General features: G+C 35.8%; 2 long non-coding RNA genes across 2 annotated transcripts; one reads left to right on the top strand and one right to left on the bottom strand.

Moving 5' to 3' along the window:
• Window positions 1-208: 208 nt before the first annotated feature.
• Window positions 209-9403, bottom strand: LOC141708487 (uncharacterized). Its single transcript, XR_012569502.1, has 5 exons — window positions 8908-9403; window positions 3079-3254; window positions 2281-2558; window positions 1829-1901; window positions 209-488 (listed from the first exon to the last, which is right to left on the bottom strand). It is a non-coding gene; the product is annotated as an uncharacterized LOC141708487 (long non-coding RNA).
• A 718-nt stretch (window positions 9404-10121) lies between these two features.
• Window positions 10122-13001, top strand: LOC141706305 (uncharacterized). Its single transcript, XR_012568761.1, has 3 exons — window positions 10122-10382; window positions 11233-11306; window positions 11945-13001. It is a non-coding gene; the product is annotated as an uncharacterized LOC141706305 (long non-coding RNA).
• Window positions 13002-20009: the final 7008 nt, after the last annotated feature.

Genomic DNA, 20009 nt, shown 5'->3' with positions numbered 1-20009 from the left:
TTCCAAGACAATAACCTGTAAGTATGTGTGTGTGATAAGTGTGGGGTCGTGAAGCATGAGTATTTATATATTGTAGTGTCAGTTGTGTGAGTTTAGATGGCGTAGCCTCCGAGACTCCTGACCCCGGGTTTTGGGGCGCCACACATATGTAACAGTTATTTTTAATTTTTTTGAAATATATACTCAATCTAAAGAACAATACCGTAATAAATAAAATATCAAATTTGAATACATAAGTCTCAATTTTTTGAACCAAACTATTAAAAAACAGTCTCAGTTCTCCAAACCATACCACTACATAGGAGTCTCATCTCTAACGCTAACAACTACAACATAACATCCAAACTATCCTTGGATAGGAAAAAACTATTTTTCGACTATCATCAAAAACTGGTTCAGGCAATTGATGACGTAATATAAGCTATGTCATTAGCTCACTCTTGTGGCTCCTTTCACCCAAGAAACACCATCTTTGTTTCAGGAATGTACTGCATAAAGTCAACATTAGCGATGAAAAAGCTATAATTTCACTTATATAAAAATGGCAGTGAATATAGATACGGATTTATATTTTTTCCACGACCCCATGTATGCATTTTAATATAGTTGAAGACAAGTAACCCCAGACAAGTAACCCCGGCTGAAGAATCTCTAAAGAAAATCCTGACAATCCACTTGTCAAGATATATGTCACAAAGAAGTCTCACAAAGAAGTCTGCCCGAAAAAAAAAGTGTTTTATAATATATTAGCTGATTTCTATAAAATTATAAGATATAATTCAAATTTCTTTAGATACTTCAAAATATAAGTAGATTACTTTTAAAAGAAAATTATATATATAAGAATAGAGGACACAAAATAAACCAGTTCAGGAGAAGTGAATCATTGACTGATAGTGAAAACTGAAAACTACTAACAAATTTACTTCTGGATACATATCCTGCTAGTTTAGCCATTCCCATAATTGCAAATGGAACTACGTATATAGCACAATGAAGGACTAGAAAAATGGTTTAACCTAAACATATTTTTTTATACGAACACTCACATTCACTGACAAATCCAGTAGGATATAGCACAATGAACAAAGTGTACCTGCATCAAGTAGAAAGTTTCTGTCAATCTATGTTAACTTGAAAAAAATTCAGTTAAACTAGCAAGTAGCAACTAGAAAGGGTACAATAAATATGCATTCTCTAACAAAAATGTTAAACCTGAGGTAGGTGAGGATAGGTGGTGATGTACCGAAGCAATTCAAAGCATAATTTGGGTACCTTACAACCTGTTATATGAATCAGTTACCAGATCAAGGTAATGTTGTTGATACGTAACTGAAAAGAATTGTCAGGATGAAATGCCCCTAGTGGTGTGTGATTCCTCTAAATTATAATTATATTATAACTATATTGCCCAGCAGGTCACCATTAAACTAATAATTTCTATTATTCATACATACAGACCGAACACTAACAGACACACATGCCCAAAACCAACAAACTTTGGTCCGCCTAAGAGAATATCTCATCTTCCATATACACAGCAAGCCGACTAACCATAAAACTAATTCTTAAGATTCAGTAAGAACCATCAATCATACATTAATATTTATTCAAATAGTCGTACACTTATACATACAGTTAAAGTTGAGATTATTAATATCAAAATATAAAATTTAAAACATCCCCTTAAAATTTTGTTGCATCTAAAGTTATAGTTTATTTACCTACAAGAAAAAAATTCAATAAATCTTCAAATTACTGTGCACATAGCCACATACAACCATTAATGCATATAATTCATGGGTGTGTTGCAGATGTTTGCACTAACCTCAAGTAGAGAATATTGAATCTCCTCCTCTACTTGTCGATCTCAGTAATTTCACCTGATGAGGCAAAGCACACTGAATCAAGAACAAAAAGTGTTGTTTTAGTAACTTGGGAGAATTGAACATTATGCTATTGCAATGAGTTTTGAGTATATTTATCTTTTTGTTGAAGAAGTAGCTATTCTCAGCACTGTTGTTGGCGACATAGGTAGATATACACGAGGGTATATAAATGTCTTTCTATATGCAAATAGAGAAGATGATAATAAAATGCTGATTTAACAAATATTATGGATTTGGGTGAGGGTGTTTGGTTTCCCTAATGTAGCTCACTGAATTCTTCACTATTACATTCTAGTTGTAGCAAAAAAACAGATCCAAAATGTTATAGGGTGATTAATGAGATTGCTGATGTAGAAAAGAATGGTGTCATAGAAATGCATAATCACTGTACCAGTGTTTATGAAGAAGTCAATGTTTAGTCCGTTGTTATCTCCATGCTTCACCTCAATCCCTCTGTATGTACACGTTTTGCTATCTACTACGGTATACGTAATTTAATGTAGCTAGTGCTTGCGGCCATTCCCTTATGAATGCCAGGTATCTCAGCAGAAATCCTATGTACACAGTTTTCTCCAGAAACAGAGTGATAATGCAGTAAACTAAAGAGCATGCGGCTAAAGAGATGGGACCACTTGATAACATTTCCTTCAATGCAAGGTTGTTAACATCCTGCACGTAGATTGAACAGCAGATATTACAGGTAAATTATAAAAATAGTGCTATAAATTTCTGTATTCATAAGAGTAAAAGAGGTTTAGTTTTTTCCTTTATCCTTCTAAAATTAACTTTTATAGTTGGTGCAAAGAAGTTCAGTAATATAAACTTTCATATTACGCAACAAGAGATGCATACAAATTCATATTTTGACCATTTGTATTATAGCATTTGAAATTGTAGAACTGTGTATACTAAACCTTTACACTTTTGCATAATAAGTTTCTACCCTGGTTACTTGTACTACTAGTTCTTTAAGAGGCAAGACTCTGATAACAAAAATGTACTACAAAATATCAATGTTAAAGATGAGAACCCAATAGAACTGGGATACTTGAAAGCTTCGTGTTCTAGTTTTAACTTCAAGTCCAAATGTAATCAAGAATAAAAAAAAAGGAAAATAGTTATTTGAAGCATGATGATCTCATTCATGATAGAATTTAGGCATTTAAGGTGAACAGTGAAAAAGAAAAACCTTGGGACCTATCAAATTATTAGCAAGCAATGGCATTACAAACACCAGGAACACAAGGAATCCAAAGCCAAAGACTGATGTCATCAACCAGTTCATTTCACTTGCCACCGTATCAGTTTTGATGTGGCTAAAAAGCTTATATGAAGGCTTTGCAAAGAACCTTGATAGAAGAGAAACTGCAAAAAGCTCCAGTGTTTGTAATACACGTACTGATACTGCATGTGTTTAAAAAGTAAGAGACTCTGAAACCAACATATGTATAATGTCTTTACATGAGAATATACGAACTGATTTCTTGTCTAAATCTATTCTAGAATGGTGTAAACAATATTACGGCTGCTGAGTTAGCAAAGTGTGAAGAGTCAGGTAATGATGAAATAGAATGACAGCTGTAGTTAGTTAGTATATAAGGCCTCAGTTAGTTAGTTACAGAAAATGATTTTCTGCTTCTATGTAATATACACACAAATATAAAACTAGATCTGAAGATAGATACAAGAGTCATCTCATTCATTTCAGATATGTAATTTTCAGTATTTGATTGCAATCTTACATGGTATCAGAGCAAAACCTGGATGAACAGATGCTCAATTCATGATTTATTCTCCTGATTCGTACTTGATTTGTATCATTTCTTACTCTCAATCTTCAGATATCACTGTGTTGTTAATAATCAGTATTGTTGCTTCCGCTATATCATATTTTGTGTGCAATTGAGTTGTTTCTTGTGAATCATCTGAAAATCTGTGTATTGATAACAGTTTTTTTTACTTGATTTACTTTATCAATTGTATTTGCAATCTGCAAATCCTGCTTGTTGTTCGTACATCTTCATTGTTGAGTCTCTATTGATTATTATCTTTTCAACTCTTTGAGTATGGCATCTCCTTCATCATATACATCATCTGGTACGAGTTCGCTTGTCAATATTGATGTAAATCATCCATATTACCTTCATCCATCTGATAATCCTGGCATGACTTTAACGAATGTTGTTCTTACTGAGCATAATTACAATCAATGGAGTCGCTCTATGGAAATCGCGCTGTCATCTAAGTTGAAACTAGGTTTTGTGGATGGAACCTACAATATGCCTGCTGCAAATTCTACTCTCCTTGCTCATTGCAACAGGTGTAATAATATGATTACATCCTGGATCTTGAATTCTGTCTCGATTGATATTCGCAATAGTGTGGTCTACATGAAAACTGCTCGACTGATTTGGCAAGATCTTGCAGCTCGCTATGCTCAAAGCAATGTTCCTCAATTGTTTCATCTACGCAAGGAACTTAATCAACTGTCACAGGGTACAATGTCCATTGCTGCCTACTTTACTAAATTTCGAACACTCAGTGATGAGTTGGAGCGTCTCTCTATCAAGCCAAAGTGCAATTGCCTAAAATGTACATGTAATGTCAATGAAAACTTGACAAAATATGAGGACTCAGTGCAGCTCACTCAATTTTTTATGGGCCTTAATGAGCATTATACTGCCATTAGAGGTCAAATTCTGATTATGAAGCCTGTGCCTAGTCTGAGTCAATGTTATAGTATTCTGCTTCAGGAGGAAAATCAGCGTAATGCTTATTCTATTGTAACTGGTGACAAACTAGCTATGAATGTCAAGGCTATCAACTCTAATCGATTTCTGAATAATAAGAATGGGTCTACAAAATGTCCGGAAGGGTGATAGTGACTCAAAAGATCTTCACTGTGACTATTGTCATCAGTCAGGTCATGCCAAAGAAAAGTGTTTTTGTCTTCATGGGTTTCCTCAGTGGCACAAGTCATTTGGCAAGTCAAAGCCAAGACCTAAGTTTCTACAGACTAAATCTGCCAACAATGTGACTGCTCCACCAGTGGAATCTGTTTCTGAGCAATCTTGTACTAGTGATGTTTCTGGTTGTGGCCTGTCTCCTGTTCAGTACACACAACTTCTCCAAATGCTACAGACTAATCTTAGGGATACTAATTCTTCTTCCAATACTCCTACCTGGCCTTATGTGGGGTCTGCTAATAGTTCTCAATTTGCAGGTAATCTTATCCCTTTTGCTAGTCAAGTTCATACATCTTTTCCCTTGACTGCTACACAGTGGATATTAGACTCAGGAGCCACAAATCATATTACTCCATTTCTTGACTTGTTAGTTAACTCTAGACCTTGTTCAGCTAACTTGTCTCTACCTAATGGGCAAACTGCTTGCAAAACTCATGTGGGTTCTGTGTCTCTCAGTAACACTATTACACTACACAATGTTCTGTGTGTACCTTGTTTTTCTTATAACCTGCTCTCTATACCTCAACTTACTAATGCTACTCACTCACTTGTTCTTTTCTCTACTAATAAGTGCTTTCTTCAGGACCCTGTCTTGAAGAAGGAACACGTGATTGGTAGCTTTCATGCTGGTCTATACATCTTGGATATGGCCCCTTCTCTCAAATATTCTACACCTGAGTCTACTCCTCTTGTTCTGACTGCTAGTAACAATTATAGTAGTAGTCATATCTCTCTTTCAAACTCTGATCTTTGGCATGCTAGAATGGGGCATGTCCCTTCTCATGTCTTGTCTTTGTTACCTCTTGATTGTAATAAATCTCCTCTTAGTAACTGTGACAGTTGCCATATGGCTAAACAAACTAAATTGCCATTTTCTATAAGCAAGAGTACTTCTACTACTTTATTTCAATTAATTCATGCAGATTTATGGGGTCCTTATCATGTCAAAACAAATGATAATTGTTAGTTTTTCCTTACTATAGTGGACGACCTGTCTAGAGCCACATGGGTGTACTTACTTAATGATAAATCTCTGGTTTCCACCTTGTTTGCCAATTTTATTCAATTGATTAAAACCCAGTTTGATACGTACATTAAAACTGTTAGAATCGATAATGCAACTGAGTTTCTCAACAAAACTCTTGCTAGTATTTTTAATGCCTTAGGCATTATTCATCAAACAAGCTGCGTTTATACTCCTCAGCAAAATGGGTTAGTCGAACGGAAACATCGACACATTTTAAACACAGCTCGAGCTCTTAGATTTCACGCAGGCTTACCAGTTCAGTTCTGGGGGGATTGTATTTTAACTGCGGTGTATTTAATAAATCGCACACCTACACCAGTTTTACATGGCAAAACTCCATATGAGATGTTGTTTAAGAAACCTCTAGATTTTGCAGCTCTTCGGGTATTTGGTTCACTGTGTTATGCCTCTACACTTCCTTCATCTCGAGACAAATTTGAGTCACGAGTTGTCAAGTGCGTGTTTATTGGATATCCGTATGCTCAAAAAGGTTATCGAGTTCTTGATATAACTTCTAAGAAAGTGTTTGTTACCAGGCATGTTCAATTTGTGGAAAACATATTTCCATTTCAAACAATGATTACTATGGAGCCATCTCGGTTATTTCCGGAATATGTTTCGGGTCTATATGATCCTTTGGGTCCTGAGTCTTCTGTTCCTGATGAGTTCACTCAGGACTCTAACTCTTCTTCGCACTGCTTACCTGACAAAGATATTGTTCCTGTCAGTACTACTCCTCTGGTGACTAGACCTGTTCGTGCAAAGCAACTTCCTCGGAAATTTGCAGATTATACAGGGCTTCCTGCTCATCTGGTGAGCTCTGTTACTGTTGATTTATATCCTTTGGATAATTACATCACCTATGATCAGTTTAATTCATCATATCAACAGTTTGTGGCCAACATTACTAAGATTCCTGAGCCAACCACATTCAAATGTGCCGTCACTCAGGCTGAATGGTGTACTGCCATGAGTATTGAACTTGCAGCTCTTGAGGCGAATAACACCTGGGAGGTTGTTCCTCTAACTCCAGATAAACGTGTAGTTGGCTGTAAGTGGTTATATAAGGTGAAGTATCTTCCCAATGGTGAAGTTGATCGCTATAAGGCTCGTCTTGTAGCAAAGGGATTCACGCAAACGGAGGGTCTGGATTATTTTGATACGTTTGCCCCTGTTGCAAAAATGACGACATTTCGAGTTGTTATTGCTATTGCTGCTCAATGCAATTGGTCTATTACTCAACTTGATGTCACAAATGCTTTCCTTCATGGTGACTTAGAGGAAGAGGTGTATATGAAAATTCCTCCTGGCTATGTCCCTCCTACTGCTATACTAGCAAAATTTCCGAATCAACCTCTAGTTTGCAAGTTGATCAAAAGTTTGTATGGCCTCAAACAGGCACCTCGTTGTTGGTTTGTTAAACTTTCTGCTACTCTGTTACGGTTTGGATTTTATCAAGCTAGATGTGATCACAGCTTATTCTGTTTGGTTCGAGGATCCTCTATGGTGACTTTGTTAGTCTATGTGGATGATATGGTTTTGGCTGGGAATGATGTTAAGTTGCTTCAAGAAGTTAAAACCTTCCTAGCTACTAATTTCAAAATAAAGGATTTAGGTGCTCTGAAATACTTTCTTGGCCTAGAGGTTGCTCGATCAAGCTCAGGTATCTATATTAATCAACGCAAATATACACTTGATATTCTCAAAGATGTGCATTGTGAGCATTCCAAGCCCTCTGTTGTGCCTCTGGAGCAAAACTCCACATTGGCCCTTGATGATTCTCTGTGTATGGCTGATCCCACCATTTATCGTCGCTTGATTGGTCGACTGATTTACCTTACTATCACTAGGCCTGACATTGCCTATACAGTGCATTTGTTATCTCAGTTTCTTCAAGCACCTCGTATTAATCATATGCAAGCTGCTATGAAGTTAGTTCGCTACCTCAAAGGCACATGTGGTCAGGGTCTTTTCTTCCCTGTTTCTAGTACTATGCACCTGCAAGCATTCTGTGATGCAGACTGGGGTTCGTGTCTTTTAACACGACAATCCATCACTGGCTACTGTGTTAAATTCGGTGATGCTTTAATTAGCTGGAAAAGTAAAAAACAGCACACTATATCTAGGTCTTCAGCTGAGGCTGAATACCGCTCGATGGCTGATTGTTGTTGTGAGATTTCTTGGCTTCAGTCCTTACTGTCTGAACTTCATATGTCTGTCACCACTCCTGCAGTCTTGTTTTGTGATAATCAATCTGCTCTCTACATTTCCACGAATCTAGTGTTTCATGAACGCACCAAGCATATAGAAATGGACTGTCATCTTGTCCGTGAAAAGATCAAGAAAGGTCTGGTGGTTACTCATCATTTGCCCAGTCAACAACAACCAGGTGATCTGTTTACCAAGGCTCTTCCATCCTATCAGCTTCAGTATCTTCTCTCCAAGTTAGGCGTCTGCAATCTCTTTCAGCCTCCTAACTTGAGGGGGGATGTAAACAATATTACGGCTGCTGAGTCAGCAAAGTGTGAAGAGTCAGCTAATGATAAAATAGAATGACAGCTGTAGTTAGTTAGTATATAAGGCCTCAGTTAGTTAGTTACAGAAAATGATTTTCTGCTTCTATGTAATATACTCACAAATATAAAACTAGATCTGAAGATAGATACAGGAGTCATCTCCTTCATTTCAGATATGTAATTTCCAGTATTTGATTGCAATCTTACAAATGGCGAAAAAGACAACAATGTAATTGAGTTACATCATTCTATTTTATTCTATGTCATTACGATATTTAAATGATTCCGAAAAAAGTAATAAATTAGGCACCTGATTTTGGTGATCAAGAGATGATTTATGCAATAATTGGGAAACAATAGATAATCCTCCAAAACTTAAAGGAATGTGAAAATACACAGATTAAACCAACACCAGTCAAACCCCTAAAATAAAAAATGAAAAGAGCAAAATGATACAAATGAATCAGAACTCAAAACCCTAAAATCAAAATGAGATAAAATTGTGATACCTTCGATTCAAATTTTAGTGAATTAAATTGAGACTAACTAGGGCACTTAGTTTGTGCAGTAGTGAGACTCTGAATCCCAAAATCACGTTAGATAAGAACACAAATCGATAAATCCTCAAATCGCACACCTAAGAACACAAATTAATTGAAAATTCAAAATCCATTAGCTATACATATTTGTATTTTGATATACATTTATAGATATATACAGGTATATTTCGAGTTTTGAACATCGAAGATTTGGATATCTATATAGATGCACTCGACAAGTCGAAGAAGAGTCCCAACTGTCGAGTCAATGAAGAAGTACCCGAGAGAGAAGCAGAGAGATGAACATATGTAGTGAGAAGATGAATTGTCAGAGAGAGAAGACTAAGCCAAATTAGTTGAGATCGATTAGTTGCCATAGAGAAACAAAGAGGCTAATAGAAGGCCGGGATAGAAGATAAGGTTAGGGAAGTATGATTCAGAGGTCCTGATTTTTTATTTGGACGGAACTTTTAAAGCCTTTCTATTTTTTATGTGATAAATGTGCATATATATATTTAATATTCTCTTACTTAGTTTTATTTTGAATTTTTTTAAAAGGAATTAACATAAATAAAAATTATAATATATTATGGATCATTTTTAAAATAATGTCATTTATATATTTTTATTTTATCTAGTTTATTACTTTAATTTAATGTAATATTCATATGCAATGTTAAAATATACAATATTTTATGTTTTGAAGTAAAAAAGCTTAAATATAAAAGTATAATTTTTATAATATTAAAATAGAGTAATATATAATAATATAAATATAATATAATTTTGAATTAAAATTTAATAATTAATATTAAATTTTATAATTTTAACATAATTTTAAAAATTAATACTAATTTATGATAATATTTTCACATTAATATTTTTAAAAAATAATAAAATATCTAATGTAACACCAGGTGCTGATGTTACATATTATGCAACACCGGTACTTCTCTGCAACACTAGCTATATAATTATTATAACGCCAATTAAGAGGTGTTACAATAGGACAAAATTTTCTTGGCTAATGTAACACTGCTTGTAACACTTCCGTTACAGTAGCCCACTTATAGTGTTTGTTCATTAAATTGTGAAACGCGGGTCAAAAATCAGGCTTGCAGACGAAAGTAGGACATGTGTTCAATTTTTAAGCTTTTGGATTGATACATGCAAAATTTTTACAACCCTTCTCCTACATGTCCCGTAGCTATGTTTTATAAAAGAAAAAAATATAATAAAATAAAAACAAACACACATCAGTCTCTCTCTCACTCATCCTCTCGATCTCCTCTCTCTGCTATCCTCTCGATCTCTTTCCTCTCGTCTCCCTATGTACCTCTCCCTTCTCTCTCCCTTCTCTGTGTTTCCCCCTCCTTATCTTTCCCCCGCTTATCCTCGGCTTCCCTGAGTTGTCCGCTGCCGATCTTTTTTCCGGCGTTGCTCTGGTACCGTGGCTCATCTGTTCGGTTCTTTATTCGGGCGTGTATATATATATATTTGTGCATACATTTATGTGTGTTCTGTTGTTGGTTATTGAATTCCATGATTAATTCGATCCTTCCATCTCTTTTGCAGTTCGAATAATTGGTTTATTTGTGATGAAATTTTTGAATGAAATTCCATGATTTTTGAAGTATTATTTTTGGATTATTTGGGAATTTTATCCATGGAATTCGCGCGGGACACCATAATAAACGGGCACCACTGAATTTCACCGCCGTTGGCGATGAGCTTCGGCGAGGCAACGGTGGACGGTGATGATTTATTCTGATTCCTACAATTATTAAAATATTATTTAGTTCATAAAATTATTTTTTGAAACATAAATTAGTCATTTTATATATAAGTCGTATGTTGGTGATTTGGATTTGAATTGTCTTGATTGTGATTGTGTGTTGATTTGGAAATCGACCGGTAATCCGATAAATAGAGGAAACGCTGCCCGATTTCTGATAAATTAATTTCGGGAATACAGGTGAGTATCCTGTAATTATCGGGAATTCGAATCGAACGTGTATAGCTATATAATTATAAATATTTTACGAAACTTACTTGCATATCGTGGTGAAATATTTTACAAAATATTTGATAACCATATTTTCTGAAACGACAGTATACGTATTTTCTGAAAATAGATACCAAACCGTGCTTTGAGTATGTGGACCCTAGTTGTTCTGTGTATTAAAATAATACGTATAAATATGAGTCGGGATTTAATATCATACGAGTATAGTTAATAGCGATGATATGTCAAGTATAACCGATCGTCTAATTTAGGGTATTTCGGTTCTGTAGGTTCTAGTCGAAAGCCCCGAGCGTTGAAGATAATCTAAAGTCAACCTAGTATTCGATCGATAAAGCTCAGTGAGGCAAGTACCTCTAACCATATCTTTTATGGTTCGGTAATATATGTGAATAACTATTGGTTTTAAATTTCGTACTGGAACAGAACGTTTCAAGTTATGTATCCCCTGTTATTAAAAATGTTTTTGTTTAAATTATATTTTGGGGAAAAGTAACTTCTGAAAATACCTATCTCTAAATTATGAATAATATTAGAAAGGTTTTGAAGTGTGCTGTGATAAAATGGTTTTCAAAAGAGTTAGGTAAAAGTGATTTTGAAAACTGGATAAAATGGATCAGATATTGGATGATATTGCGTAAGTGGCCCGTAACGGTCCAACATAGCGGTCGTAAGAGGCTAAGTCGGTTGCACGCCCTATTTGAACCAATTAGTCCAGTATAACAGAGATCTAGCTAGTCTTTGAGTTCCAGAACAGATATTGTGGTGTGATAGACTAATCAGTTGTCACTAGAAAATGTCCAATATATATATGTATGATTTTGATATCCAGTTTATGCCCGTTTTACTTGTTTCCATGAATGATTTATGATTTATGTTCCTATAATTATTTATCATAAAATGTTTTACTCTGTTATTCATATATTGGTACTGCTGAGTAACTGATTGCTCACTCTTGCATAATGTTATATATATATATCACAGATGCCTAGGAGACCTATTCGTCATAGCCAAGGCAGAGTTCCAGCTTCTCCTCTATCAAGTTCCTATGAGTTAGTTTGATCAGACATGTAGTAGGTCTGTTAAGTTGCTGTATTAAGGCAGATGTGTCAGTCTTATTTAAATAAATTTGGTGTTGTAATAGATGAGTACTCTAAATTATACTTAAACCTGGAAAAGATCTTGGTAAGGGGGTCGTGTTTATGTAATAATAATGAGTTGGTTGTATTTTATTTGTGGTTTGTTGTTGATCGTGACGTCAACTCCTGACCTCGGGGATGAGGCCATCACAGTTTGGTATCAGAGCTACAGGTTTAAGTACATGATTTAGGTTATGAGTAGAGTCAAAAAGGTGTAGAAAATGTATATAAAGGTGTGAGTTAGTAACTCATATAGAGGAGCGAGTCTAAGAGTCCAGATGAGGGTTTCAAAGGTGATAAGTGGCATTTTATACCACTTAGAATGTCTTAAAATGGCTTAAATTGGTGTCTTGAAATTAAGTATTTTGTGTATTCAGTGCGTTTTTCTAGTGTTTGTGCATTTTAGGGTATAAGTTGCATTTCAGAGGAGTAATCATCAAGAATAAGCCTTGGCATGTGTTAAGCATTGCGAGAGGAAAGAAAGGGGCAGATTGCAGCGAAGAAACAGAGCAAACTCAGGAATTTTCCAGTAGGGTCCTGAGCGCCCGCTCAGCTATGCTGAGCGGCCGCGCAGAAGGTTGAGCGCCCGCTCAGCTATGCTGAGCAGCCACGCAGGGTCGGGAAAAATAATAATCTGTTTTAGACTTCTACTTCTGTTTGGCTTCCAACTTCTATGTAATCTGAGTTTTATGGGACTATTATATAAGTAGATTTGGAGACGTTTTCACAAGGTTGGATCGTTGTATTAAGCAAGGAGTGAAGGAGATAAGGAAGAAGACCGTTTTAGCACACCGCAACGAAGAGGAAGCATATTTTCTTGTGATTCTTATTTCGTTGTAACGTTGGATGCTAGTTTTCTTGCTTTTGAACCTAATTACTCTTGTGACGTACTCTGGTTTAATATAATTAGTTTAGTTATTATTTTCTTGTGTTTATTTATCATGTTTTCATATGAACCCATGATGATGATAAGTGCTATCATGGGCTAATCGTGATCATGGGGTCGTAACGGATTTGCTATGGAATTCTTTAGTTAATTGTTTAATACCTTATTATGTGATGATTATATGATATCTAGTATTGGTTGTGCGTATTCGTCTTATGTGCGTCGCGGACATATAAGATAGGGTGTTAATCTCTTGTAAAGCGACGGTGGATCTTGAGATTTAGAACTTGCCATGCTAGTATAGGTTCATGTATGATGTGCATGATTAGTGGGTAACTCTAACCGTTTTATTCGCCCTGTGTAATAAAAAGGGAATAACTTGCACTTAAATCATTATGTTGTCAATTTCTGTAGACATATAGGGACTCAACATAATTGATTCCTATTCAACTTCTATCTTAATTGTGGATGTTTGGTAGAATGGTATTAGTACAATGAGAGTTGGCTTTTATCAGTTTCGTGTTATTCGATTAATATCATCACTGTTGCATGCTAAGGGTAATAACAATAACTATTGAAGGAAGTAGTAATGAAGTTGTGATCTCATGAGTGTTTTAATATTGTTAATTCGAAGTGTTAATTATGTGATTAATTAAGTAGTTAATTGTAGTTAATATTTAGTCAATAATTCTAAGTGTTAGTGTCTTAACATTGAGAAGTAATCATACATTGGTGAGTGAGTTTAATTGAACAATAATTAGTCTGAGTCTCTGTGGGAACGAACTAGAAAGTATTCTATATTACTTGCGAACGCGTATACTTGCGTGTATTATTAGCACGTGTTTTCGCCCTAACAAAAGGCGTGACCCTAGCATCTATTGATGTTTTGATGGAATTGCCCTAACTTTATTGTGTCTTCCCTATATATATACATATATATTATTGAAAGCGTCCGATAGTGATTTCCAGTTCTCCCTCTCGAGAGAACGGGTCTGACTCTGAGAGTTCAGATTATGAGCTGACCCTTGATGTTATAGTCGAAGAGACACCAGTGCCACCTCCACCTGTCACATATTCCAAGCCTAGTGACATTGCTAGACCGAGTGTACGAACCCGATGGGTTCAGAGACCAGTATCTGCTGTTCGAGACTTTCCACCAGGTTGTGGACCTAGGGCTGATTTTCCTCAACCCCAGTGCCACCTGTTCCTACCTCAGGTACTTCCACTCCCATTCCCTTCCATGTATACCAGGCCGTTAATAGGACCTTGATTAGGGATCAGAGCCTCGAGATAGTTGTACACCTAGACCGTGTGCTAATTGGTCCCTTCTAAGGAGTATCTACACTGTCCCCCGGACATCCAGGCTAGAATGAGGGCCCTTACAAAGTCGGCTATTGATATGGCTAGATATATTGAGCTTTTATCAGTCCGGAGGCCAGAGCTATGCAGTATCAGGATTTGGTTGATTGGTTTTTGGTCAAGCTTGATGTGATTGGAGGTAGTGGCTAGGGATTTGTTTCCAAAATTGGTAACTATCAAAACTCGGACGTGTGTGTCCTTTAGAATTCAGAGTTCTATTGTATAGTTCAGTTCGTATGCTATGATATTAGTAAGCGGCTATTATAATAGCCAAATGATGTTGTTCATGTGGATTAGTACTGTTGTTATGTTTTGAACCCTTATAGGCAACTTAAGGTTTCTTAAGTATATTTTGTTTTTTAGAATGTTAGTATATTTCCTAATAAGTTGCTTATTTGCCCATAAGAAGATTGAAACTCAAAGTAAGCAAACCCAAGGTTGCTCTGAAATGTATTATAACCTAGATTTTTCTTCCCTACCCATTAACTTTCATTTCAACATCATTTTGTTCCTCAGTTAATTTAATCATTTGATTGAGGCAGGCAATGCATATGAGTTTTCTATTTGTCTTTGTGACAAAAGGTCAGGTGGGATGCCATATAATTATGTGTTGTAAATTGTATGGTACTAAGACTGGCCATCTTATGTACTTATATGGTTTCTCTCAGTCTTGTCTATATATTCTTCACCTTTCCTTCCTTTATAATTGATTCATTGACTTCGAAATTCCATTTGATATTCCATAGTAATGAATTTCATCAGTAACCTCAGTAGTTAGACGATCCTAGTTATAGGAAATAAATAAAAGTTGACTGTCAAGAGGAATAAAGGCTCTACATCAGGTTGTTATTTCAGAAATGAAGGCAACAGAGAGGATTCAGGATCCAATGGAAAAGGTTACAGCCTTAGAAAAGTTAATTCAGTGGGTGGCGAGTCACTTGCAGGTGATAGGAAATCGCCTTTAGAGGGATTGTTGTTTAATATAGCCAGCCAAGTTTTGTTATGTATCAGATTAGTTAGTTGTTTTTTTAGTAGGGGTAGAGAGTTAATCAGTTGCTATTGTATTGAGAAGATATACTATGATGTTTAGTATCTTTATATTCCAATTTTCCTGCACTATTGTTGATTCTACTACTGTCATTGTTGCTATTGTTGCTAGTGTTGTTAATTGAGATATCTTTTATAAATGGACCCCGATAATAAAGACATAGGTATTTTGATTGGGCAGCATTTTTCTGATACAGGTGCACCGTTTAAACGAAGATATTTTTTGTCATACATTCTCGTTATGTTTTTGAATAAATCCACTGCTATATTTCAGGAAAATGCCACTCTAGAAAGCTACCCAGTCTAAAGAAAATAACAGTAGTTTTGTTGGGGGTCCAGCTATAAACAAAATTTTAGATCTGTTGAGCCAACAGACGAATCAATTGGCTCAAAAAAAATAATAATTTCAGCAGCAACAACAACAACACCAATAGTTAATCCAACAGCAGCAACAACTGATTAAACAAAACAACTTTAGTTGCAGTAATAACATCAAGGAGTGAACGATACCGTTAATTTTAAATCCTTCCAAAAATTAATCGTCAGGGAAAAAGAAAGTAAGAAGAAAGAAATGGATATTATGGAACGAAAACAAGATCAAGGGGAATCCCATGAGAAGTTTTAGAAAAAGTTAGAAAATAATAAGGATGGGGGATTTAGAAGACAAAAACTTTCTCAGAACAGGCCTAGTAACACCTCAGTGTGTTCTAACCAAGTCGAGTTGGTCAGGACACCAATAACGGAGTGTAAGCAATGTGGTAAAAGGCATGGTGGAGTGTGCAAAGCAAGTATTGAATGTTTCAAGTGTGGACGGAAATGACACTATGCGAGGGAGTGTAGAGTGGAAAATCCAAGAATCACCTGTTATAATTGTGGCAAGGTAGGACATCTTGCCAAGAACTATAGTAGTATATATCAAGATAGTATGGGAGGTAGTGCATTGAAAGGGCTGGCATCCAGTATACCCAAGGCTAGGACTTTTAAGATGACTAAAAGGTCAACTGCTCAAAATTCTGATATGGTAGCAGGTATGCTCTTCCTTAATTCCATACATGTTAAAGTATTGTTTGATTCTGGAGCGTCTAAGTTATTTATATCAAAGGATTATGTGGGTAGAATGGATTTAATGTTGGAATATTTAAGCAAACCCTTAATTATAGAAGTGGCTAATCAAGATAATGTACCAGTAAATCAGTTCTGTCCTAGATGCCCTATAGAAATCTTAGGACATCCTTTTACGACCGAACAAATACCTTTTGAGTTAGGAGAATTTGATATAATCTTAGGAATGAATAGGTTATCCCGTTATAGGGCAAAGATTGATTGCAAAGAAGAAGCAAATTGTAATGTTTACGAAAGATAATATTAGGGTGAGTTTTCAAGGGAAAAAGTAAGATAAGAAGTTTCTTTCAATGATGCAAGCAAAGAAGTTATTAAGACAAGGATGTAAGGCAGATCTAGCACATATAGTGGATATTAAGAAGGAAGCACCTAAGTTGAAAGAAACTTCAGTAGTAGATGAATTCCCAGAAGTCTTTCCAGATGAATTACTAGGACTACCACCAAATCGTGAGATAAAGTTCCCATTGATTTAGTACCCTGAGCCGAACCAGTGTCAAAAGTTGCATGATGTATGGCTCCAGTAGAAATGAAGTAATTAGCTAAGCAGCTTCAAGAATTTTTGGATAAGGGAGTGATCAGACCAGGTGTATCCCCGTGGGGTGCACCAGTGTTCTTTATAAAGAGGAAGGATGGAAGTATGAGGTTATGTATCGATTATCGGGAGTTGAATAAGTTGACCATTAGGAACAAGTATCCCTTACCTAGAATTGATGACTTATGTGACCCACCTAAAGGAGCTTGTTATTTTTCGAAGATTGACTTAAGATTGGGTTACCATCAGTTAAAGATCAAACTTGAGGTCATATTAAAGACTGCGGTCAGGAAGAGATATGGATATTACGAGTTTCTAGTAATGTCATTTGGATTAATAAATGCACCAGTCGCCTTATGGATTTAATGAACAGAGTGTATAAGGAGTACTTGGATAAGTTGTAATTGTAATTATTGATAACATTTTCATCCATTCAAAGACTAAAGAAGACCATGCAGAACACCTGGAGATTTCCCTACGAAGGTTGGGAGAGAAGCAACTGTAAACTAGGTTCAAGGTATGAATTTTTGTTGGAATTGATTAAGGATTATGACTGTTCCATTAACTACCACCCAGGAAAGTCAATGTAGTGACAGATGCCTTGAGTAGAAATGAAAGATTAAATATGACTAAGATCGCTGAGGAGTTGGCGAAAGAATTGGAAAAGTAGGAGATTGAAGTTCGAGTACCAGAAGGTGATAAGGAGCAATTGTATGAGATTACTTTCCACCCCGAACTAATGGAAAAGATTAAGAAGTGTCAGGAAGAGGTAATGGATCAAGGATTACATAGTTTAACTGAGCAAGAAATTTGTACCCAAAAGGACAACAAAGGTGTGTTTAGATTTTCTTCAAGAATATGGATTCCTAATATGACTGAGCTGAAGAATGAGACTTTGTGAGAACCCCACAATTCTAGGTTTTCTATTTACCCTGGAAGCACTAAGATGTACCAAGATCTGAAGAAGAACTTTTGTTGGCCAGGAATGAAAAAGGAGATAGCTGATTGGGTTACTGAATGTCACACTTGCCAAACGGTAAAGGCAGAACATCAAATGCCAAGTGGATTGTGACAACCCTTAGAGATTCCATAATGGAAATAGGAAGAAATTGCGATGAATTTTGTAGTAGGAATACAAAGACTAGATCGAATCATGATGCTATTTGGGTAATTATTTATAGGTTGACTAAGTCTGCACATTTCCTCTCGATCAACGAAAGATATTTTTTGGATAAACTAGTCAAGCTATATTTAGATGAAATTATGACCAAGCATGGAGTCCCTGTTTCAATTGTGTCTGATCGAGATCCAAGGTTCAACTCAAGGTTTTGGCCGAAATTCCAGGAATGTTTGGGAACTAAGTTGAAGATGAGTACCGCCTATCATCCCTAGACAGATGGTCACAGTGAAAGGATGATTAGATGGTAGAAGATATGTTAAGAGTATGTTCTTTAGATTTTAAAGAGAACTGGGATGATCACCTGCCGTTATACTTGAGTTTTTCTATAATAATAGTTATCACGCTAGTATTGGAATGCCAACCTATAAAGCTTTGTATGGACGAAAGTGTAGACCCCCACTTTATTGGGATGAAGTGGGAGAAAAGAAGTTGTTAGGTCCTGAGCTAGTTCAGCAAACTAGGATGCGGTGGTATTGATTTAGAAAAAGGTTAGAAGCAGCTAAGGTTAGACAGAGAAAGAATACAGACTTACATTGAAAAGATATGGAAATAGAAATAGGGTCATTGGTATTGTTGAAAGTATCACCTTGGAAAGGATTGGTTAGATTTGGACAGAAAGGTAAGCTGAGTCCTAGGTATATCAGACCATTTTAGGTATTGAGAAAAGTAGGTAAAGTTGCCTATGAGTTAGTGCTGGTGTATCCCTGATTCGAACCAAGTTATTGAATATGAGCCAATCGAGCTTCAACCAGATTTGTCCTATGTGGAACAACCAATCCAGATCCTAGATCGTAATGAGTGAGTCCTTAGGTTTAAGTCAATTCTGTTGTGCAAGACATACCTGTACTATAACAAGACTAAGTCAAATTGACAGCCCTAAGAATTAGTTGTATGATAATCTAAATTTGTATTCTCTATTGTATTATTTGAGTCTATAAAAATGTCAAAGATTAGACTGGAGTATATTTCTGTAAACAGTCTCAAGCCTAAGAATAAACTCTGGAAGAAGATCATGCCTTAGAGAAATTATGAAGAAGCTTGGAGTTGAATAAATCTGTTTTGGGAAAAACATTATAAGTCAAGTCATTTCTGCATATTGAGAACTAAGAGATATCGACAAGGAAAATAAAGATGTGAAGATTAGAGATATCGACAAGTTATTTCTACATATAGAGATTTGGAGACCTCGACAAGACAAGTTCACTTATAGAGAACTCAGAGATCTCGACAAGCCAAAGTTACCTATCGAGAACTCAGAGACCTCGACAAGATAAATTTACTTATAGAGAACTTGGAGACCTCGATAAGTCAAAACACTTATTGAGAACTAAGAGATCTCGATAAGTAATTATACTTATCGAGATGTCATTTCTCTATACACCAAACTGGAGATCTCATTATGAAGCTCAAGTACAGTATGCAGACGAGTTAAATATTCAAGATTATCAATCAACAAACGATCTAATCACTTAGATTGAAAAGTCTACAAAAGCAGCTTGAAGAGTACAAGATTAAAGGCCAAGATTAACTAACAAAAGAAACTCACAGATTCACAGGATTTGCAAAGATACACTAAGCCAGAAATGGAAAGCTTTAGAGATAACTTAAAGTAGGGTTTACTTCATTCTATTTCATGATGTGTAAACCTATGTTTACTAATCTATAAAGTAAACACTGGTCCTTCGTTTTTAAGTGTATCAAACAGATCTAAAAGTTCTTGTAACTCTCTCAAGGAAAAAGCTGAGTTCTTTACTTACAAAAAACTCAGGATTTGTAGTAAAACA

Source organism: Apium graveolens, chromosome 2, assembly GCF_009905375.1.
Source record: "Apium graveolens cultivar Ventura chromosome 2, ASM990537v1, whole genome shotgun sequence".
Classification (NCBI taxonomy): domain Eukaryota; kingdom Viridiplantae; phylum Streptophyta; class Magnoliopsida; order Apiales; family Apiaceae; genus Apium; species Apium graveolens.
The sequence above is the reverse complement of the archived record's forward strand: the minus strand, read 5'-3'. Positions and strand labels throughout refer to the sequence as shown.